Raw genomic sequence first — 24,863 nt, 5'->3', positions numbered from 1 at the left:
GTTCCTATGTTGTTGTAGCTTGAAGGAAATCAGAACAGGAAGTTGGGATACCACACAGGGTTGCTGCCTTGCCATATCAGTGAAAAGGGAAGTTCCAAGTTGTGTGAAGTATGCAGTCAAAAATAAACAAAAACTTTCATCCATTTTCATCATTTCATGCAACTCCTCATACTTTAAAGAAATTATAACTTTATTTAAAGTGTAACTGTACTTAGTCTTTTTGGCCAACCATAAAAATCCTTTTCTTGAAATTAGGGTTACACCAATACCAATACTAGATGGAGAGCGGCTCCTTCCTTTTCTGTAATGCACAGTGATCTATGACTTTGTCCATTCATAACTGAGCATCGTAAACTGTGTTGCTATGATGTTTGATGTTTCAGTTTATAAATGGAGAGGAGACTCTGTCTCCTCTCCATTCATCTTCAGTGCATCTGTGGCTGCTGAGAAAAGGAATGGAGAATCTCTGTCCTCAGTCCCTTTCCCTGTATCAAAGGGGTGATGTCAGGGGTATGTTTAGACCCCTGACATCTCACCAAAGCCCCCCCCCCAACAGGGTTGATTAAAAAAAAAAACGCAAACATTGTATTAAAAAAAGATGTAAAAGTAAAAATAATTTAAAATAGGAAAGCTACTGACATAGTCCACGCTTCAGTGCCCATCAGTGCCACCTATCAGTGCCCATCGGTGGTGTATATTAGTGACACTTGACATGACATTAAAAAAAAAGTATCAGTATCTGCGAGTACTTGAAAAAAAGTATAGGTACTTGTACTCGGTCTTAAAACAGGGGCATGGTATCAGTGCAACCCTACTTGAAATACATTAGGGGCCACAAGAAGTAGTATTCGGGTACATTGAATTATGCTACTGCTTTTAGGAGATTGGAACTGTCCCTCATAACATGGGCTTCAAACACCAAACCATTAAAGCCATTGACCAGAAAGTATGGTGGTAAACTGGCCCTTGGGGCAGAAAATTTGGTTGATCCAAAAGTTTGTAGTCTCTGGATGCCACTTTCTGGACCTAAAGGTCTGAAATTTTCTGGAACGAGACAGACACTAGGCCAACAGACATCCCCCCGCTCTGACAAATGGGAATACCCTCCCATTAAAAGGAGGGCTTGTTCGACATTCTGGACATCAAGTGGATCTGTTAATACAATTAAGTAGGACCACAGGCATGAGCTCCAGCTGTTGGAGGACATAAGGTTCGGTGGAGATAGATCCCAAATCCGTGAAGACACATCCTTGTACTAAACATTTAAAGTCTGGTAGAACAACATAATGGTGGACTAAAGGGCAAGGCCAGCAAGGGAAAATAAGGCCTTACAAAGGGTTTCTGGAAATTTATACACAGGGTTTATAAACATTAGGGTGTTAAGACATGAATGTTTTCTATAGAGAAGGCCCGCTTTTAAGAGGGGTCAGGTGCCTTAGATGGTACACTACAAGTCCAAAAGAATTGTTAGTAAATCTTAAGCTGGCAAGGCTCACAGGATATCTACCTTTGCTCCTATGATCTGCCTTACTAAATATGCAAATGAGGCATTCCCACAATGAGTACCCACAAGAATAATTCAGGAACAGGAAGGGTTAATGCTGTCTGTGACCCCCAATGACTGTACAGCAGCACTGAGTAGGAGGTGTCCAGGAACTTTTGGAGAGCCAATTAAAACTAAGGAAAAGAGATACAGATCAAGTGTGAGTGCGCATCAGCATTTGACACAGCACATATAGAGGGTGGGGTTATCACCCGAGAATGTGTTGCAGGCCATAGATTGCAAATTTCTTTTCTGCAACCATAGGTTGCAGGAAAGAAATTCACACCCCATCAACACAAACAGTGCTGACAGAGCAATCCCTCCTTCCGAGCCATTGTAAAGACAGTGATTTTTGCTAGTGGCTATAGCAGCCGTTGGTGGTAATCCCAAGCAAAATCTGGCAGGCTGGTTGTACCCAAGTTCATTGATCAACTAGGTACATTCAGCCTGCCCATACATGGTTCAAATCTCAGCCAGTTCCTGCTGAGATTTGAACTGTCCATGGTTGGCCTTACTTGGCATCAATGACAAATATAAATAACTCTGCGGTATCAAAATGAGTTTGTTGCACAAAGCTATTGCAACAGATGTAGAAAAGTTTACTCAAAAGGGTGCTGGTTGCTAAAAAGGCAAGGACAAACCCTTTTACACAAAGGTGGTCTGGTTGGACAGCAGTAGTCAATGAAAACATTACACCAAGGTTGTCAAGGAGATCAAGGAATACAGTGTGGTTCTCAAGGACACATTGCATGCTGGCCCCATGTCATTCTCCTAGCTGGGTCCAGGTATGGACTACAAGACTGTGCCAAGTATTTAATCATCTGGAAAGCTTGTACTACTTCACTGGAATTACTGCACAATATAAATCACTTATGCAGGGGGCATGGCTTGGCACGCAACAGGCATGGACACACATCGAGAGAGCTCTGGCACACACACAGCCTCTCATTGCTTGATACCTGACCTACCGACCGCAGATACCAGGCAAATGGCTTTACACTACCCCGCACTCTCGTCTGAGAGTGCGTGGGGAACTACAAGATGGCGCCGTCCCACCAGGTGGAGGACTAGAATGAGGATTCCCAATCGGCTCCTGAGGACTCAGGTAGGGGGAAATCCTGCTCCAACCACCCACATACGCTGACATGTCGGTGTTTGCTGCAGACATTAAATCCATGTTCTCAGCGGCCATAACTGACCTGAAATCTAACTTCCTCGTTTTAACTGAGAACATTGCGGCAGCAGAGGCGGACGGGAAACACAGGGATAAAGCGATCCACAGCTGGAAAGGGTAACTGTCACACAAACCCACCACTTCACTGAGATTAACAATCACATTGAGGACCTGGACAACGGAGGCAGAAGGAACAACATACGTATATGTTGAAACGATGGAACCAGATCAGATCATCCCTGCCCTGCAACAAGTCTTTAACAGCTTGCTGGAAAGACAGGAAGATATGGGGATTGATTTTGTGAGGGCACACAGAGTACTCAGACCGCGGGGCCCAGACACAGCCCCACCAAAAGATATAATTTTGCTGCCTGCAGAACTCAAAGAGGAGATTATGCATAAAGCCAGGAGAAACAAGCGGATTGTATTTAATGTGACGAATATAATGCTGTTCCAGGATCGCTCACAACTCACTCTGAAAAATCACAGAGCGCTACACCCCCTGCTGAAGAAATTGAAGGAAAGATATTTGAAATACACCTGGAGGTTTCCATTGGCACTGACAGTATCCTGGGTCAACGGTCAACAACACATCTTACATGCTCCGGATGACTTACGAGATTTCTGTGTAGCCCTCCCGGACTGGTACTCAGATTTCAAAGTGGCCCCATTGGAAAGAAGCCCTCCGAGATCCCCCTTCTGCAGGCCAGACAAAAGACAGTCCAAGGAGCAGAAATCACACCGTACTGTGGGATCCAAAGCAGGAAAATCCAAACCTTTAGGAAGTTTTTTTTGGTGGCTCGCAGAGAGCAAGAGGAAGAATGACCCCAGTATTAGCTGTCACTTTTTTGCTTTTTCTGCTCATTACCCAGGCCCCATATTTTACCCCCTCATTTACCTGTACTGATCATTTCAAGGCAGTGAAACCAGATACCACCCCAATTATTGCCACTTGTATACTTACCCCCTCCCACAGACTCCTCCATGCTACTGAACTACAGCTACTGCTACTTAAGAGAACATACTGAACTTCCTTACCACTGGTCACATAGAGACTACATCACCCAAGCCCCCCCCCCCCCCACTTCCTCCTACTCCTTTGAGCTACCCAACCCGGAGCACCAGACGCTGCATACTGATCACTTCCACTTTAACTCACTTGCTATTCGAATGCAATAGCTCCACAGGGTTGATACCTGTAAACCACTCTGTGTCTGGACACACATGTGACTAACTGATATGACTCAGCCATTTGTAATGCAATGCGATCACCTCTGTGCCTATTGGCTTGGATTCGGGACTAATGTAGCCCATGACCTTACAGGGAGGTGGGCTAGGGGGACCGTGGTCCTGGGTCTGGGGGGCTGGTGCCCCCAGCTTACTGCCCACAAGATTATTTGTTAATACTACCTGGTCAGGTAGATTCAGAACTATATTAGAATTATTTGATTACTACCTGAAGTCTGTGTGTGTTGCAACCTAGTTGCTCCTATTGTTTTAACTTTTTACACTTTTCACTGTTAGTTGAAGCTAGTGACTGACCACTCACCCGGTTGTTAGTTGCCTCCCTCTTCCCTCACCAAGTGACCCTGTACCTAGTTTGTTTGGTATAGGGTACATTATTTAACTACTTTTTAAGGCAGTTTACCCTGTCTGAAAGGGATATCTTCAGCTTTATACTTACTTTTCTTCCTACCTATTTGTCTGACCTTTGGCATACTGTTCATTATTACCCATATAACAGTATATCTGACTGGATTTTGACTTGCTATCACCAGTTTTGTTTTTCAGGTTCACTCCTGAGTCCACCTGGCATACTCAGGTCTAGAACGCTGTCCCATAGTGATTTCATGCAATGTCAGAGGTTTGCATATACCTGAGAAACGTTCCACTCTACTGAGGGAACTCAAAAAAGGTAGGCCACACTTTGTGTTTCTCCAGGAAACTCACTTTAAAATGCACCACCTACCTAAACTGACAGATCCTTTTTTTTAGAGAAGCCTACCATGCCACCAATGATGACTCCAGATCCAAGGGAGTCTCAATCCTGGTAAGCAAGGAAGCCCCTTTTACCCTCAAAGAAAAATGAATAGACCTGAGAGGTAGATTTATATTTCTGAAGGGGTAATATAAAAACACATCTATTATGCTGGCCAACATATACTCCTCTAATAGATCTCATGTGCCTTTTTGACAACTGATAGTGAAGGAACTCCAAAGGTTCGCATCTGGATGGCTAATTCTAGGTGGGGATTTTAACGTGCCTCTAAACCCATTAGTTGACACATTCAATGGGAAGACTTGCATTAAATATAAAATCTTTAAAAAATGTAAGACCCTGCTTCAGTCTTTACAACTAATTGGCACCTGGCGCTTTGTCCACCCTGAGGGGTGCGATTTCACATACTATTCTTCTCCCCATAACAGACATGCACGCCTAGACTACATTTTTATTTCACAATGGGGCCTATTGTCGGTCACTGCGGAATTCAATCTTTCTCTGACCACTCCCTAACCTCACTAACTCTTGACCTAGCTACACTCCCTTTGAAAACGCAGACCTGGAGACTCAACGCCTCCCTACAAACTAACCAAGATCTTCTCCCAAAGCTTACCACTTCACTTACGAAATTCTTTCAGCACAACAAATCCCCTGATGTGGACTCACTCATGTCCTCGGAGGCGCACAAATGTACTAGGTTATCAGAATGGGCTCACATTGTAAAAGGGAAAGGAACAAGATATAAAGCGTTACTGGATCTACTGATTACCAACAATACTGACCTGATCACGGATGTGGAAATACGGGGCAATTTAGGTAACAGCGATCACAGGCCAATTGGCTTCAGTATAAATTGCACAAATAGGAAACATAAGGGGAATACAAAGACACTGAATTTCAAAAGAGCCAACTTCCCTAAACTACTAACCTTGCTAGAAGGCATAAATTGGGATAAAATCTTAGGAACGAAGAACATGGAGGAGAGATGGGTTTGCTTTAAGAGCATATTAAATAAGGGCATTAGCCAATGCATCCCATTGGGTAATAAATTTAGCGAACAAAAGTCGTGGATGGCTTAACTCCAATGTAAAAATGCATATAAAAGCAAAGGAGAAGGCCTTCAAAAAATACAAGGTTGAGGGATCATCAGCATTTAGACTTTATAAAGAAAGCAAAAAGAAATGTAAGGGTGCAATAAGGATAGCTATCTAATGTTCTAAAGATAGAACATGAAAGACACATAGCGGAGGAGAGCAAAAAAAATCACAAGAAATGATTTAAGTATGTAAACAACAAAAAAGGGAGGACAGACCACATTGGCCCCATAAAGAATGAGGAAGGACATCTGGTTACAGAGGATGGGGAGATGGTGAAGGTATTGAATTTATTCTTCTATTCAGTCTTCACGGGGGAATCGGGGGGCTTCAATAACCAAAACTTTAATGTTTATCCTCATGACACATCACAGGAAGCACCTCCATGGTTAACAGAGGACAGAATAAAAATTAGACTTGGGAAACTTAACATTAATAAATCACTGGGACCAGATGCCTTGCACCCAAGGGTACTTAGGGAACTCAGTCAAGTAATTGCCAGACCATTGTTCCTAATTTTTACTGACAGTCTACTAACTGGAATGGTACAAGCTGATTAGAGAAAAGCCAATGTAGCACCAATATTTAAAAATGGCCCAAAATACATCCCTTGGAATTACAGACCAGTTAGCCTAACATCAATAGTATGTAAACTCTTGGAGGGGATAAGGGATTATATACAAGGTTTTTATTAATGAGAACGGTATCATTAGCAGTAATCACCATGGATTCACAAAGAATCGTTCTTGCCAAACCAATCTATTAACCTTCTATGAGGAGGTGAGTTGCCATCTAGATAAAGAAAGGCCTGTAGACATGGTGTATCTGGATTTTGCAAAAGCATTTGACACAGTTCCCCATAAACATTTACTGTACAAAATAAAGTCCTTTGGCATGGACCATAGGGTGAGTACATGGATTGAAAATGGGCTACAAGGGCGAGTTCAGAGGGTGGTGATAAATGGGGAGTAGTCCAGATGGTCAGGGGTGGGTAGTGGGGTCACCCACGGTTCTGTGCTGGGACCAATCCTGTTTAATATGTTCATAAATTACCTGGAGGATGGAGTAAACTATAACTGACACTAAGCTAAGCAGGGCAATAACTTCTCTGCAGGATGTGGAAACCTTGCAAAAAGATCTGAACAAATGAATGGGGTGGGCAACTACATGGCAAATGAGGTTCAATGTAGAAAAATGTAATATAATGCATTTGAGTGGCAAAAATATGAATGCAATCTATACACTGGGGGGAGAACCTCTGGAGGAATCTAGGATGGAAAAGGACCTTGGGGTTCTAGTAGATGATATGTTCAGCAATGACTTGCAATGCCAAGCTGCTGCTAACAAAGCAAACAGAATATTGGCATGCATTAAAAAGGAGATTAATTCCAGACATAAAACAATAATTACCCCGCTCTACGAGACTCTGGTCTGGCCGCAGTATGCTATCCAGTTCTGGGCACCAGTCCCCAGGAAGGATGTACTGAAAATAGAGCGATTACAAAGAAGGGGAACAAAGCTAATAAAGGGTCTGGAGGATATTTGTTATGAGGAAAGGTTGTGAGCACTGAACTTATTCTCTCTGGAGAAGAGACGCTTGAGAGGAGATATGATTTCAATATACAAATACCATGCTGGTGACCCCACAATAGGGATACAACTTTTTTTCAGAAGGGAGTTTAACAAGACTCATTAAAATTTGAAGAAATGAGGTTTAACCTTAAACAATGAAGGGCGTACTTTACTGTAAGAGTGGCAAGGATGTGGAATTCCCTTCCACAGGTGGTGATCTCAGCGGGGGGCATTAATGAAACTATTAGATAAGCGCCTGAACGACCGCAAGATACAGGGATATACAATGTAATACTGACATATAATTACACACATAGATTGGACTTGATGGACTTGTGTCTTTTTTCAACCTCACCTACTATGTAAGAAGAACATTAAGGCACTGATTGAGCATATTAAACAACTGGAAACGAAAATGTTTAGGGTTGACAGCGCTAGCGTCATGACGTAGGACGCAGGTTCCGGGGGAGGAAGCAGTTAGAAGCCGGTCGGAGCGAGAGGATGGCGTGCTGTGCGAGGGACAGCTGGAGTAGTGAGAGGCTCCAGCTGGAGGAAACATCCATCCCGGCTTCATCTTAGACGCCACCGCTCCGGAGACCGGCCCCCTCCCCCCCCCGCTGGAAGCCGCATGGGAAACAAGCAGGACGAAGATATAATCCAGGCTCCCCGTGTCCCTGCTGTCTTTTCTCTCTCCCCCCCTCGCCGTTCGGGACACCGCTAGTATATAGCGGTGAGAAGGGCTCTTAACCATCGTAACCCTAAACGAAGGAGAAGATCGAAACCAAATGGCAGCGTGGAGCAGATAAGCAATGATGATTTTGGGATTTTGTAGTTTTGATCATGCAGCTGTGCTGAAGGTTTTAAAAGTATTTGAGTGGCCATTGCTAGAGGTGCTGGGTCAGGGGAGTGAATGAGCATTCCAAAAATAGCTGTGTGATTATGCAAAACCTAAGTGCGGATCTGTGGAAAGTTGCAATGGTAATGACATCTCACTTGAGGCTTTAATTGAAATCCCAGCCTGTTTGGGCAACACTGTGGGGGACTATACTAAATATATGGAGTGCAAACTCTTCTCAGACCCTAAAAAGAATAAGACACGGCGGCTGAGGGGGATATCTAATTCAATGTTTCTTTTTTTTTTTTTTTTTTGTTTCTCTTTATCTTCAATATCTGATGATCTGATATGAGGTGGACATGAGGTGGTAAAAACGGGCTAGGGGGCTCCGCTGGTGTGTGTCTCTCTCTGTGTGCTCTTTTGGTCTTATTGGCCCGGCTAAAAAGCAAATTATCCTGTATGTTCGCTTCAATAAGTGCGGTGGAGTCCTATACCCTAATTGTGCAGTCTTAAAAGACCCCCCCTTAAAACCTAGGAGTACAGGAGAGGGTGGAAGGTGTTATCCAAGGAGGGCACAACGTGGTGGGGGTCCCATCTCACGTATTGGGAGATAATTTAAAATCCTTAATCTTTGTGCAATAAAATGAATAAATCCTCCAAACAGAATGGGCGGAGAGGGGGCCTTAAAACCCCAAAAAGTACAACTGACAGCACAATTAAGCAATATTTGACCCAAGGTGGAAGCCCAAAAGGAGAGGGGGGCGGAAGAAATACCCTCGAATACAGGAAAAAAGAAGGGTCAAGATAAAAAACAGGAGAAAAGTAGGGAACACTCAAGGGATGATCTAACAACCGAAAGCGAAATGGAATTGAGTAGAGAGGGTGAGCACCAGGGAGTAGACTTGCCTCTAACTCAGCAAGTCCTGAGAGAAATGCTATCTAATCTTGAAGTCGCAATTAAATCAGAAATTGCTTTATTGCGAGGAGATCTGGGCCACCTATTAAACAGAGTGGAAGAAGTGGAGTCTAATATGGAAAAGCAAGCCCTAGAAATAGAAAGAGTAAAAGACCATATTAAATTAATTAATCAGAATCAGAGGAAAATCTTGTATCAATTAGAAGATCAAGAAAATAGAAATCGCAGACAAAATCTAAGGATACGTGCAGTTCCTGAAAGCAAGCAAGAAGACCTGAGAGAGATTGTCAAAAATATATTTAATCCACTCCTGGGCAGAGGAGAGGATGGATTCCCCAAAATTGAAAGGGTCCATCGTGTAGGTAGATTAAGGAACGGAGGATCAAATAAGCCTCGGGACATTATCGTAAAATTCAGATTCTGTGAAGACAAAGATGAGATATGGTCAAAATTAAAGGGGAGAGAGATCTTAAATTATGCAGGGGCAGATCTACAAATTTTCCCTGACTTAGCCGCAGAGACTTTGACTAGAAAGCGGCTTTTGAAACCGCTGTTGGAGCTGATGAAAATGCAGAACATTCGTTATAGTTGGGGGTTCCCGGCCTGTCTTATAGGATTTAAGGATGGCAAGACAGCTAGGCTGCGCTTTCCAGACGAGTTGCTGGATTTCTGTGAGAGTTTGGGTATTCAGGCACCGGCTTTGCCAGGCTGGATAGAAGGGGACCCGGGGGTGTTGGGGGGAGGAGGGGGGTGGCTGGGAGGAGGGGAGAGAAGTACGTGAAAGTATGTCTAAGTATCTGTGTGGCGGGGGGGGGGCTGGTCTGGCCACCCCTCCCCCCCCCCTTGGAAATACCTTGGGGGGGGGAGGAGGGGATGGGGAGGCCGAAAACTGTTCTGTACCCTAGAATCTATGGGACTTATCGAGGGTCGGGATTACCGGATCACTCGGTGAGCCAAGGGCCAGATCTAGGCCGGGGGACGGGGGGTGGGGGGACAGAGTGGGAGGAGGCGGGGGGAGGGGTGGGTGGAGGGGAGGGGTGGGGGGGGGAGGGAGGGGGAGGGGCAGGGGAAGGGAGGGACAGGGGGAGGGGAGGGAAGGAAAACCTATGGTAGAGGAGGCAAGAAAGATACTTTCATTAGGTAATCTAGAATCTTAATAATGCAAGCCATAAACTTTATGTCATATAACGTCAAAGGGTTAAACTCGCCTAGTAAGAGGCATAAGATATTGAAGGAATTGAGGTTTTATAAAGCAGAGGTAATTTTTTTACAGGAAACCCATTTCTCTCATAGGGCTAATATTAAGCTATATTCAAGGGAGTTTCCTGTGTGGTACTACGGTGATGCGATAACAAGTAGAGGAAGGGGAGTAGCTATTGGTTTTTCAAAGAAGATACAGTTTAATTTAGAAGATAGAATGGTTGACCCGGAGGGAAGGTACCTAATTTTGAAAGGTAAATTAAGAGATACGGAATGTACACTGATTAATATCTATGCCCCTAATAGGGACCCTACAAAATATTTAGAGGGCCTCCTGGGGAAACTAAGAGATTTTGGGAGAGGGCCAGTAATCTTGATGGGGGACCTGAATTTTTGTGTCGATCCGGGATTGGATAGTACGTCCAGGGCACAGGGGACTAGTAAGGTACAATTAAAAAGAATAAAACAAAAATTTCATAATTCTCAATTAATAGACGTTTGGAGAGTACAGCATCCAAATGAGAAAGATTTCACGTTCTACTCCCCTGTGCACAGGACGTATTCCCGGATTGACTATATCCTTGTAGACCATAGAATTCTGGAAATGGTGGTAGAGACCTCGATTGGGGTGGCCTCACTCTCCGACCATGCTCCCGTTAAGATGAAGCTGCAATTAAGGGGAGGAGAGCGTAAGCCCTTCACCTGGAGGCTAAATGAAGGTTTGATTCAGGATGCAGAGGGAGAGGAGAAGATCAGTAAAGAATTAGAACAATATTTTTCGATCAATAATACCGGACATATTTCAAGTCAGAATTTATGGGAAGCCCATAAAGCCTACATTAGGGGGATCTTGATATCAATGGGGGCTAGAAGAAAAAAAGAGAGATCGGAAAAAATTAAAACATTGATAGAAGAAATATTTAGAATAGAGCAGCAACATAAAAAACACCCGAATCAGGATAAGGAAATTTTTCAAAAATTAGTAATCAAACGGGAGGAATTAAGAACCTTGATGGAACAGGAAACTCAAAAAACGTTTAATCAATTAGCTAGGGATAGGTACTATGGGGATAACAAACCCACTAAATATTTAGCAAGAAGATTACAGAGGGCTAAATCCAGGAACTACATAGGGAAAATTCAGTCAAGTAAAGGGGATATGGTCTATGGAACAAGCGAGATCGCGGAAATATTTAGGGGATATTATGAAAAGTTATATGCAGTTGACCCGCCTATAGGACTCAAGGTTGAAGAAAAGGAACTAAAAATAGAGGAATATTTGGAAAGAGCCCGATTGACAAAAATTTCAGAAATAGAAATGGAAATCTTAGAGAAACCCATCTCAGAGGAGGAATTAAATAAGGCTCTGATGGATTCAGCATCTGGTAAAAGTCCAGGACCAGACGGGTTTTCTGTATTCTATTTCAAGAAATTCAAGAAACTACTAATTCCCCATCTATGTAATTATCTGAATAATCTAGGGGTCGAGTATGAACTGAGTGAAGAGGCGAGGACCGCTACTATAACGGTTTTACGGAAGGAAGGGAAAGAAGAGACTTTGTGCTCTAATTTCAGGCCTATTTCGTTATTGAATGCCGATACAAAGCTGTTTGCAAAAATTTTGGCCAGTAGAATGAAGATTTTAATGAAGTCATTAGTCCATCCAGACCAAGTGGGTTTTGTATCCGGAAGGGAGGGGAGGGATAATGGAGTGAGAACATTGCTCCTTATGTCCAGGGGTGAGGGGGGAGGGGCCCCGAGTCTACTCCTGTCGATAGATGCCCAGAAGGCCTTCGACAGGGTGGACTGGGGGTTTATGTTCAGAACCCTGGAGATAATGGGCGTGGGACCCAAAATGATCCAAAGGATTAAGACGCTTTACTATCACCCAATTTCTAGGATTAAGATCAACGGTACGCTTTCTTTACCTTTTGAGATGAAAAATGGCACAAGGCAGGGGTGTCCTCTTTCACCCCTGCTGTTTGTGCTATCCCTAGAACCTCTTCTTGCCTCGATTCGTAATGATCCACGGATCAGAGGAATCTTAATAGGACAAGAAGAGCATAAATTGGCCGCGTTTGCTGACGATGTGCTATTTTATATTAGGGAGCCAAGTAATACGATGCCTAAATTAATGGAAGCTCTAGCACATTATGGCCAACTTTCGAATTTTAAAATTAATATAGCCAAATCAGAGGTACTTAATATCAATACGGGTGAACTGGAAAAAAGGGGGCTCCAAAAAAAATTCTGTTTTCCCTGGCGAAAGGCGATAAATTACTTGGGAATAAAACTTACAATCCCATTAGAGAATTTATTTAAATTAAATTTTGTTCCATTACTAGATGAAATTAAAAAAGAATGTAATAGGTTGGTTAATAGACCCTTGACTTGGTTAGGACGTATTACTAGTCTAAAGATGTTCATTGTTCCTAAGATTCTTTATAAATTCCAAATGATCCCCATAGAGATACCGAAGTTCTTTTTTTCGAAGATCAAGACCCTGTTAGGGGGATTCATTTGGAATAAAAAAAAGCCTAGAGTCTCCTTCAATATCCTGAAGCGAAGTAAACTTAAAGGGGGACTTGCGGTACCAGATATACAACAGTATTACAATGCTATCGTACTGTCGAGATTAATAGAGTGGGTAAAAGTTAATAATGAGGAAAAAAGATGGGTTAACATAGAGAATGGGCTGAGTAAAACACAGTTAAATAAAATAGTTTGGAATCCGCCTAAACACAGGACATTGGATATTGGCACTAGTATATTAACACAAAACACACTTAGGGTTTGGGATAGGGTTTATAAGCATTTAAATAAGCAATACAATTCGCCACTTTTAGAATTAAAAGAAAATGAATATTTCCCGCCAGGGTTAAAAATAAATAGCGGAAATTGGTTGAAAGAAAAGGCACAGGTGCGGGATATTATAAAAGGGGGAAAGATTTTGACACTACACGAGATGAAACATAAAGGGGATCTAGGTAAAATAGACGAGTGGAGATATCTACAGCTGGCTCACTTTGTCAGAAGCCTACCGCAGCCATTAAAAACAGAAGAGGAGTGGTCACCCCTGGAGAAGCTTTGCTTAGCGGAAGACTCCAGGGGAACGATCTCTAAGCTGTATGGGCTCCTGGCTGAGGAAGGGGAGCTGGAGAGTCTACCCTATATGCAGAAATGGGAAATGGATATGGGAACACTATGTGATAATAGCACTAAGAGGAAAATTTTTAAACTTATACATAAATCTGCAGTTGATAGCAGAACAGTAGAAATGAATTATAAACTTATTTCTAGATGGTACGCTACCCCAGATAAAATACATAAAATAGATCCAAGTAAATCCGGGGATTGTTGGAGAGGATGTGGGGAAGTAGGAACAATGGCCCACCTGTGGTGGAAATGCCCCAAAATAAAGGAATATTGGAAAAGAATATTACACCATATAAGAGAAATTACAAATATCTCAATCCCCGAGGATCCATGGGTGGTCCTATTTCATGGTACGAGGGAGGAAACGAAAAAATATCAGAATTCTTTGGTGCCACATCTTTTAAATGCAGCCAAGAGACTGATACCAAAGAATTGGCAAAATGTGGAAAGCCCAGCAACATGGGAATGGATCAATACTGTGGAAGAGACTTACCGGATGACTAGGCGAAGGGAAAGCCAGGAGGATAGGGGACAGACAGGAGTAGAGCTATGGCATGAGTGGAAAAAATTCAAAAAATCATGGAGCTACGCAGAGCATATTAGATTCTGAGAAGGTTGGATCTTCTACGCATAGGTGGTGGGAGAGGGAGGGTGGGGGGAGAGGGGGGGGTGGGGTGTAAGAGAGTGAAGAAGGGGAGAAATGGTAGGGTCGAATTACATAATGTTTTCCCTTTGTTTGCTTTGTTCTGTTGGTATACCTTTCCCTCTGGATAACAGTAGCTTTTTCTTTTTTGTATGTGGAGGGGGAAAAAAAAAAATAAAAAAAAATAAGGGAAATCTATGTTTGAGATTTCAATTAGAAAATAAATGCTACAATGATGTGGAGATGAGGATAACGTATATGAACGTTAATCTGATTGGACCTCATGAATAATTCGCTGAAGTAGCTATAAAAAAAAAAAAAAAAAAAAAAACAACTGGAAACACTCTATAAACAATCCCTCACTGCTCACACCGCACTAGAATTTCTAGATGCTAGGAAGGCCCTTCAACAGATCTTCAATAACAGATCAAAGAGAGTTCTGTTTAAAAAAAAATTGTTTACTACGAATTGGGCAATAAGACAGGGGGCCTGCTTGCTAGGGCCCTGAGAGAACAGGCCACTAGCAACTTTATACCTGGTATCCGACAAAGCGATAGTAAAGTAGATGTGACCACAGAGGCCATTGCAAAACATATCCACAACTTCTATACAAAGTTGTACAATTTACCACTGCAACATAGACAGGAGGGTACATTGGGAGAAAGACAGCAAATTATCTGGGACTACTTAGATAAAAGTGGAATGTCAACACTGACAGACGCAGACATATCACTTTTAGAGAGCCCAATCGAAACATCAGAAATTAAACGTGCAATTAAAAATTTGAAGTTAGGCAAGAGCCCAGGCCCTTATGGATACACATCCATCTATTATAAGACCTATGCACATACTGTAGTGGACCCGCTTAGGGAGGCCTTGAATACTCTGTCTGAGCCTAGGATTACATTACAGCTTACTGCTTACATTACTGTTATTCCAAAGGCCGGTAAAGACCCTGCAGAATGTGCCAGCTACCAGCCCACCTCATTACTAAACTTAGATGTAAAAATCTTCGCAAAGATACGGGCATCGAGATTGAGCCTCCTTTTGCTGAGCATGATTTGTCCAGGACAAGTGGGTTTCATGCCAGGCTAGGAAGCAAAGGACAACATTATTAAAGCCATGCTACTAACGCATGCGGCATACACACGGAACATCGAGGGCCTTCTCTTGTCTATGGACGCGGAGAAGGCCTTTGATCATGTTGCATGGGACTTTATGCTGGCTGTATACGAAAGGGTGGGCCTAGGGCCCTATATGATGGCCAGGATCTCTGTGCTTTACCAAAACCCAGCAGCTAATTTAAAAATGAATGGCACTCTGTCTGACAAGGTCCTCATAACCAAAGGCACTAGACAGGGGTGCCCTCTATCCCCTCTTCTATTCATACTCTCCCTAGAACCATTTATTCGGGTAGTCAAGGCTAACGCTGACATTACAGGCTTTGGGGTTCGGGATAGAGAGTTCAAGATAACCACCTATACAAACCCGGTGACCACCCTACCCAATTTAAAAAGAATTTGCTCACTACGGTTTTGTCTCCAATCTTAACTTAATAGATTAACTACTCAAAATCTGAATCCATGAATATATCCCTCCCAGAACAGACACTTACACTGACCAAAGCTAACTCCCCCTTTAGATGGGACCCAAGGGCACTGAAATACCTGGGAGTATGACTTACACCCCTACTAACCTCTACATATGAGCAGAACTTTCCCCCATTCATCAAAAACATTGAGAAGAACTTAAATCATTGGCAACCTGGATATTTCTCCTGGTTCAGCCACGTGGCCATAATCAAAATGATCATCTTACCTAGGTTCCTCTACACACGTTACGAATAAAAATTCCCTCAAACCTTTTTTAACTCATTAAGATCTATCCTAATAAGTTTTCTTTGGAACCACCAGAAACCGAAAATTAAATTCACCCTTCTGACAAAACCTAAAGAGCAAGGAGGAATGGATATACCTGACTTTAGACACTACTACCAGGCATCTCATGTAACCAGAATAATACACAGGCATTTTCACTTGGCGACGAAGGACTGGGTCTCCCTGGAAATGAATTTGAACCAAATTCCACTAAAATATTATCTATGGATCCCCTGGGGAAGCTATCCTCTTAGTCTACGACAACATCCACTAATGGGAAACACCTTGGACATTTTCCACAGGTTGGCCACAAACTCAGATATCAATTACTCACTCAGCCCTCTAACACCAGTAAAAGATAATCCCTACTTTACACCAGGCCTAAATAATCCAAATAAACAATCTGACCCCCTCCTAGCTGGAGACTGCTTCATTAATGGCAAATAAAAGAATGGACCTCAGTTAAGGAGGGGGCAAGCTTGTCACATATGCCTTTCTGGGCCTATTTACAACTACGCAGCTACCTAGGGCAGAATACAGGTAAAGGAAATTTCCACAGACCCCTTGCGGAACTGGAGTAGGTATGTCATAAGGGCACCCAGTTTGTTAAAGCCACCTCTACTGCCTACTCATAGCTACAAAATTCAAAACCCACTGGTTTGGACAGACTCAGGAGGAAATGGTCGGAGGAACTTCAAGTGGAGATCACTGCCAAACAATGGAGGTGAGCTTGTATCCTCACTCACAAATGCTCAATTAGCACAAAAATGCAAGAAACAGCATATAAGCTCATCACGCACAGGTACAACACCCCACCCAAGTTACATGGCTGGAACCCACAGACTCCCGAGGCCTGCAGGAGGCAAAAAGAGAGAGGCACACTGCCCCATATATGGTGGTACTGTCCGCTAATCATAACATATTGGGACAAAGTCAAATCCTTGATCAAACAAATAACAGAAACCAAACTTACTTTGAATGTGGTATGTTGTTTACTGAACATAACCAATGTCTCATTAAAGAGATATAAGCACTCTCTATCAAGACACCTACTAAATGCAACCAAGTCCCTAATTCCTTTACATTGGAATTTCCCCCGGGTTCCCTTCATTGCAGACTGACTGTGCAAGGTGTCAGACACCTGAAATGGAGGAGACTCTATCACAGGCTAGCGATAATGTTGGTAGACTCCATACGACTTGGCAACCCTGGCTCGCCTTCAAATACTCCCAAGCCTATGAAGACATCCTGACACCTCTGAACCCATAGACAACATGTATAATAGTGATCTCACAGACACCTTCTGAGGGCTCATGAATATCCACATGGATATCTATACTTACAGAGATGTATCTGATGCCTGCAACTCTTTACATTTTCTTCTTCTCTCCTCTTTCCTATCTTCAGCACCATAGTCTTGCTCACACAGGAGTTGTGTAACTGCAAGTCAAAAAGTCTTATGCCCAATACACACGGTCGGACATTCCGACCACAAAATCCGATTGTTCAGAACGAGGTGACATACAAAACGTACGACAGGACTACATAGAGGCCAGTAGCCAATAGCTTTCGTCTCCAAATATTTTCTGAGCATGCATGCCACTTTGTGCGTCGGAATTCTCTATACACGATCGGAAAAAGTCAGATCGGATTTTGTTGTTGAAAAATTTTAGATCCAGCTCGCAAACTTTTTCCGTCAGAAATTCCAACAGAAAAAGTCCGATAGAGCCTACACATGATCGGATTTTCCGACAACATAATCCGATCTGACTTTTTCCATCGGAATGTCCGACAGTGTGTATGGGGCATAACAGTTTAGGCAGTTAAGAAAGGGAATGTTTTCTGACTATGAAGATGTTGTTAACAATTACAGTTTGATCCTTAATGTATGCAGGCTATATGTATCTGAATGTTTGATATTACCATTTACCGAACCGTTTTGCAAAAGAAGCAGTTGCACCTGCAAATACTATGTTATACAGTCAATCCTTTAATAAACTTGGAATGAAAAAAAAAAAATCACTTATCATAATCTAGTGATAATGACAATTGACATACGTCATTAGTCACCTTTTGTAATATTGAGCACCAATTTAAATCATTAGACATCCTGCATTAATATTGAGCAATTAATAGAGAGCTGTTTTGCCCACAGTTTGTCATGAGCTATGATGAGACTTTCTACCAGTTCTTTTAGGACTTGTATTTGTGACTGTGCCAAAGACAGTGAGAAGTGTGGTAACTACTGAAACTGAGAGTATGAATAAGCATGCTCCATTCAACATCAACAATGTATTTTAAAGTACCTTTTTGGTTTGCTGGTAAATATTTCAAAAGCTCGACACTGCACAAAGCGAAAATAGCTTGCATAAAATAATAAGTTAACTACCCCAGGGTCTCTTTAATCAGTATAGCTTGTTCATTCCTATCCCACTGTGTGATGCACTGAATCCCTGTGTGGTAGCTAACAGAATATAGTATGTTTTAAATATAAAATGTGTAACTTTACTGCCGCACAAGTAATGTTGATCCAACAGCAAAACATGTCTCAGAGGTGAAAAGCTTAAAAAGGAAATAAAACAGACCACAACTGAATTTATTGTAACCCTCGGGCAGGAAATACATCTAAGCTTTTAGCAAAATACATCTCACTGCATCAAATAAAGATAATTGACAGGTGATATAGACAGAGAACGAGAAAAATGTGCAACAGTAAAATACATGTTGTTTCTCAAAGAAAACATGAAAAAGAATGTTTTCTCCAATCGTCTTCTAACATAGGTGATAAACGTAGAATACATTCACGAGTCTGCATTACTGCATTGTATTTCTAAGATTAAAAGAAAATGTTTGCACCATATTTGACCGATATATATGACCGACAAGCTTGGATTTATTATTAGGGGTATTTCTAAATTTCCAGAAACAAGGACACAATATTACTATAGTAGCTAACTAAAAATAGTTTTTTCAAAATTACCATTGGCACATACACATAGACTACTGATGGACCAGATTTCTCCTTATAAAGATGATATAGTTGTGTGTGATTCTAAAGGAGGCTGATCATAAAACGATTGCACGATATTATTAAAAAATCCTACAGGAAGATTTTATATATATATATATATATATATATATATATATATATATATATATATATATATATATACGCACACAAAGTCTATATATATTTAAAGTATATATATATGGACAGAAACCAGCCAGTCATGTATATTAGTAATGTATTCATTTGTAGATCAATGTTCCCGCTGAAAGACATCACCCTTTGCTCTCATGACATAACTTTCTATCTCAGAGACAGTGGTCACCAAAACAAAGGTAGAGGCACATTTTTTAAATTTGACACCAGAAAAAATTTGTGAAAGAAAATGAATAACCCAAAATCAGCAGACAATTTATAACCGAGTAGAGAAGGATGTAATTTGGGTACATTACGATTAACCAAAGGTTAACAAGGGACCAAATAGGAACAATCTTTATTTACAAAAAAGTAGAGTTATAACCCCTGTGAGGATGTTTGTTTTTCTTTTTTTTTTTTTTTTTAATGCCATGCATGTTCTATTTTCCCTTCACTCCCTAAACTATTGAACTTAATATGAATGAAACACAGTAAATACAAAGTAATAATGTTATTTTGTATTTCTTCTGAATTGAGTCTGTGCAGTGTTTACAAACACTAGACAGAGGCTCCCTGTTTGATATCAGCTGTTTCTGCTGCTGCTGCTGCTGCTGCTGCTGTCTACAAGACCCAGCTTTCATTTTGATAGCTGGAAATTGCTGTTAAAAGAGAAATATGGGAATGCAAAAAAATAAAAAAACATTTATACTCACCTAGGTGGATGAAGCATCTGTCTGATGCTGCATCTGTCACCCACCAGCTTTAAGACCAAGTGAGAAATTAGCTCTCACATGACTGCTAATCACTCGGTTTTTAGTATTCAGTAAGCAGAGAGCTGCTAACTGTCATTCAGTGGCACTCTGCTCTGCCCAGCCAGCAACCATTGGAGCACTGGGCTGTGGAGGGGGCAGGATTGGCTGGCTCAGTCTCCCAGCGGTGTGGCGAGAGGTTAAGCCAGTTGCTGATTCAGGCATCTGGGTGGATCATGCCAATAAATTTGGGATTTATTCAGAGTCTGGACTAGCTCAGTGACATCAGAAGACTGTGGGCTTTGGTGACATTTCCCCTCTTTTATATATATATATATATATATATATATATATATATATATATATATATATAATCTATAAATAGGTATAGCGCACAACTTCTATGAATTCATAGACAGCATAACTTATGTTAATCTTTAAAAAAATAATTTGCATTATATGCTTTTATGTGCTGCCAAACAGCACCCTATGCACAATGATTTACTGAGGTAAACCACTGACCAAGGTTATAACAACCAGTTATAACAACAACCAATGGTATTAGTAAGTCATCTTTGATTATGTCAAGTGTGACCCTGGAGGACAGTGCCAATCATTTATATAGATATATACATCTAATTTGGGGACCAATGTAAAAAAAACTGTATTTTACTACATTGCTCAGCATTCTTTTGTGAAATGCTTGTTGTTTACAAGGTCACAAAACTCATTTACCATCATTAACAATAAATTATACGATTAAATAAATCCACAAATTTCTACAATATCAGCAAATATAACAAGAAAAAATAATTGCCTTTTGTCATGCAATTTGTGAATGCTTCCCTGATTCTGCTTTTGGTACTGTACTGTTCAGGAGATATTAATACATTTGGGGATAGTAGGTATATAGAAAACATGCACTGGGTGGTAAGGCCTATCCATGACACCAAACTAAAACTAGACGAGGGTGTGCTTCCCTACGCACGAAAAGGCCACTTATCTAAAACGTAACCTTTATTATAAATCATAAAAGGTATGTAAATGACCATAACAGTTATCTCTATAGGTTGAGGTCAATGCCACTATATATGAACCGAAGTTCTATCTCTACGTCATAATATTTGCATCTACCAAGTTAATTGGTGAAACTGCTCTTAATATACACATATATACAAAAATTCTCAAAAAACGTAGTCGCGCTCTTGAGCCTCTGTGGCACAAGACTAAAGCCCCATACACACTATCAGATTTTCTGCTGATTTTTATCTTCAGATTTACCAAAACCATATAATATGAAGTCAAACCTTAGGAGTTAAAATTTTAATGCAATCAGGCAGGCCCTTGCACTATATGGTTTTGGTAAATCTGAAGACAAAAATTAGCAGAAAATCCGATAGTGTGTATGGGGCTTAAGTCTCTCAAAGACTTCATCCAATACAAATCTGCCCCCCAAAAATACTACAGGCATACCCCACGTTTAAGTACACAATGGGGTTTATTTACTAAAGCTGAAAAGTGCAAAATCAGGCTCACTTCTGAATAGAAACCAATGAGCTTCTAACCCCAGCTTGTTCAATTAAGCTTTGGTAATAAAACCTGGAAGCTCATTGGTTTCTATGCAGAAGTCAGCCTGATTTTGCACTTTCCAGCTTTGGTAACTAAACCCCATTGTGTACTTAAAATTGGGGTATGCCTGTATTCTTTCCTCCACACTGCCAAGCAGACCTATTTTATAACTCTTATTAATACCTTCTCATCCAGTCCCCGTGAACATTTCTCTATCTTCAACTCTCTACTTCGTCCTCCACTGCCTCCACCCACTGACTCACTCACTGCTCAGGAGATTGCTAATCACTTCAAGAACAAGACTGATACAATCCGTGATGAAATCTCCACACTACAAGTATCTCCCCCAGTTAAGATCCCATGTCAACAGGTACAATTGACACTCCCCTTATTCAAATCTACTACTACAGACAAAGTTGCTAAACTGCTTTCTAACTCCATTCATGATCACACAGCAGGCTTTGACTTGATGTGCAGCTCCTGGGCACCTATCACTCCCTACCAGTGTTTTTACCGAAGCTTGCTTGATGGCCACCCACTGCTTGAGATTACCGTGTTTACACCAGTCAACATTTTTGCATTGGTCCTCCGTGTCAGTACCCAGTTTTCTATGGCTTTTGTTTGATAATCCCTTGTCTGTTTGCCATGAAAATGGCAAGAATTGATTGTAAAGATTTATACCCCCCTCCATAGCCTTCAATGGGGCAATTAACAATATCTAGTTTTAGCAAATGCCTCCAGACATATCAACTCATCTCTAGTAATGTTCATTCACTATCAATGAATGAAACAAATGTCTCCTTATGGTGTAAGCTACACAAGCAGCATGTAGCATGGTAGCATGTAGCCGCAATCAATTGTCAATTGCTCCCAGATGAATGAACAACCATGCAACATTAACCACTTAAGGACTGAGCCTCTTTCTGAGATTTGTTGTTTATAAAAAAAAGTTTTTTTTGCTAGAAAATTACTTATAGCCTCCAAACATTTTTTATAACATCCTAGAGAATAAAATGGTGGCCATTGCAATACTTTCTGTCACATCGTATTTGCGCAGCAGCCTTACAAGCGCAAATAATTCTACAGGTTGCATGTTTTGAGTTACAGAGGAGGTCTAGGGCTAGAATTATTTCTCTCACTCTACCCCGATCGCGGTGTTATACCAAATGTGGGCGCTGCTCACGTATGCGTTTGCTTCTGCACGCGAGCTTGGCAGGACAGGGCGCGTTTTTTAAAAAAATACTTATTTATTTTACCTTTTACTTTTACAATGTTCTTTTAAGAATAACAATTGTGTCATTTTTATTCCTATTACAATGTAAACATCCCTTGTAATAGAAAAACAGCATGAAAGGACCACTTAAATATGAGATCTGGGGTAAAAAAATCTCAAATTTACACTAAAATGCAATAATTTTTTAAATATTGCTTTAAGAGCTATGGGCGGAATTGACGTTTTGACGCCACTTCTGCTCTGCAATGGAATGGAGATAGGTGGGGGCCATCTTCCTCTCACTCATCTCCATACCAAGCCAAGGAGAGGACCCAATTGACTCCACCAACACCAACAGCTCTGGTAAGCAGCGTAGGGCCCCCACTCCCACCGCCGATAAAAGTGACCTTGCAGTGAATCCGCCGCAGAGACCACTATTATCGGAAACTGGACCATTCACTGAAGAAGGGGATATTGGGGTTATGGCAGCTAGCTGCTGCCATAACAGAGATATCCTTCTTCAAAGTGCTGACATATATTATCGTGAGATGGTCTGCAAGTGGTTAATCAATACATCAGCTTATACTATTGAGAATCATTTGTTTATTTCTGTTTAGTATTTCTTCTCTACTCTTCGCAATTAACTTCTAGTATTTTCAGTAAAGGGACTGAACTGCTAAAAACTGATTATCTAACTAGTTCAAATCCTATTAAAAAGTGATAAGCTCTATTTGCAAGTGCTAAGTGGCTACAATAATTATTGTTCAAAAGCATCACTCCCCAATAAGGACCATTATTAAAGAGGGGTAATATATTTTCCCAATTACCTCAGTTACCACAATGTACAGTGACACATAAAGCACAGTGCTTTGCACTGCAATGCCATTACATTTCAATGGCACCCCAACACACATTTCCAATGCACCAAAACCAAACGCTATTTTGGCATACTACAATGCACATATGTGCACCATGTGTGCTGGAAATAAAATTTAAAGCTGTGTTACAAGGTTAATTTCAGTGCATTAGCAGTTCATTCATAATGGGTTGCCATACTGCAAGGCATGTTAACGTGCAGCATAATGCTTGTTAACATGAGTGTGTTTCAAGACTTACAGGCACTCGTGCAACTCCTTTACTCCTGTGAGGTGTAAGAGAGTCCTTCCTCATCATATCAGGCTCTGCTACCAGGTACCTGATAAAGAGGCTTGTTAGCCCCCTTGTGATGGCAATAAACTACATCCTATATAAAAAGAGCAGCGTGGGGCAAACATGTCTATGTACACATAAATTGAAATACACGTGTGAAATATTGGCGATAATGTCAGAGTAAAAACAATAATTCTTGAGCCATACTTCACAGTTAACTCCAAACTGATGACCTGTAAGGGCTTTTAAAGCATCGCCTATGGAGAATTGTGGGTACCATTTTTTTTAGGATTCCGCAGGCGTGCTTAATTTTAAGACTTAACATATTTGGTATCTATTTACATGATGTAACCCCATCTTTTATATTTTACAGAATTTTTTTTTTTTCTCCAGGGTCTTTGCTTTTAGAAAATATATACTTTTTGGGGTGCTTTACAGTAGTTTCTAACAAAAAAACTGCAGAAGTTAAGGATGTGTCAGGGAAAAGTCTATGCCAAAGTTTTTTCTTTGTGAACATATATCTCTATTTGATTAATAAAAGTGTTGATGTTACAGAATGTTATTACCTATTGCTAAAGTGTAACTATGTAAAAGTGTACCTAAAGTGGATCCAGGTGACAAAAAGAAGGGGTCCACAGTCTCCCCTCCGCCCCACACAGACAAACCTAGAGATTCAATAACAACTGTATTTACACTTCTACTGGCTAGCAGATCACAGAATCAGAGCTTCTTCTGTGACATGCGTATAATGGATCAAACTGAGACAGTATAAATCACAACACAATGCGGAAACCAGCACACAGAAACTTCTGTGCACTTGGTCCCCTGGGGGATTCCACACAGTTTTAAAAATTATGGAATTATTTTTTATCAAGCATAACGTAATAATGCTGTAATTTGTACAAGCAAGAGAGGCTACCAAGTCAACATACATGCATTATACATTTTGTGAATATTCTCTTCAATTACCCAATCATGTAAAGAACTAACTCCAGTAACTTATTTCCTTTGCACGTGAACGAATAATTA

At 41.1% G+C, this 24,863-nt stretch overlaps 1 protein-coding gene across 2 annotated transcripts in view; it reads right to left on the bottom strand.

Moving 5' to 3' along the window:
* The window catches only part of ANTXR2 (ANTXR cell adhesion molecule 2), a 301,029-nt gene that overhangs the window by 158,268 nt on the left and 117,898 nt on the right, over positions 1-24,863 (bottom strand). The window lies entirely within an intron of this gene.

The sequence above is a fragment of the Lithobates pipiens genome, unplaced genomic scaffold, assembly GCF_037356315.1.
Source record: "Lithobates pipiens isolate NorthernLeopardFrog02 unplaced genomic scaffold, aLitPip1_a1.2 Scaffold_13, whole genome shotgun sequence".
Lineage (NCBI taxonomy): Eukaryota > Metazoa > Chordata > Amphibia > Anura > Ranidae > Lithobates > Lithobates pipiens.
The sequence above is the reverse complement of the archived record's forward strand: the minus strand, read 5'-3'. Positions and strand labels throughout refer to the sequence as shown.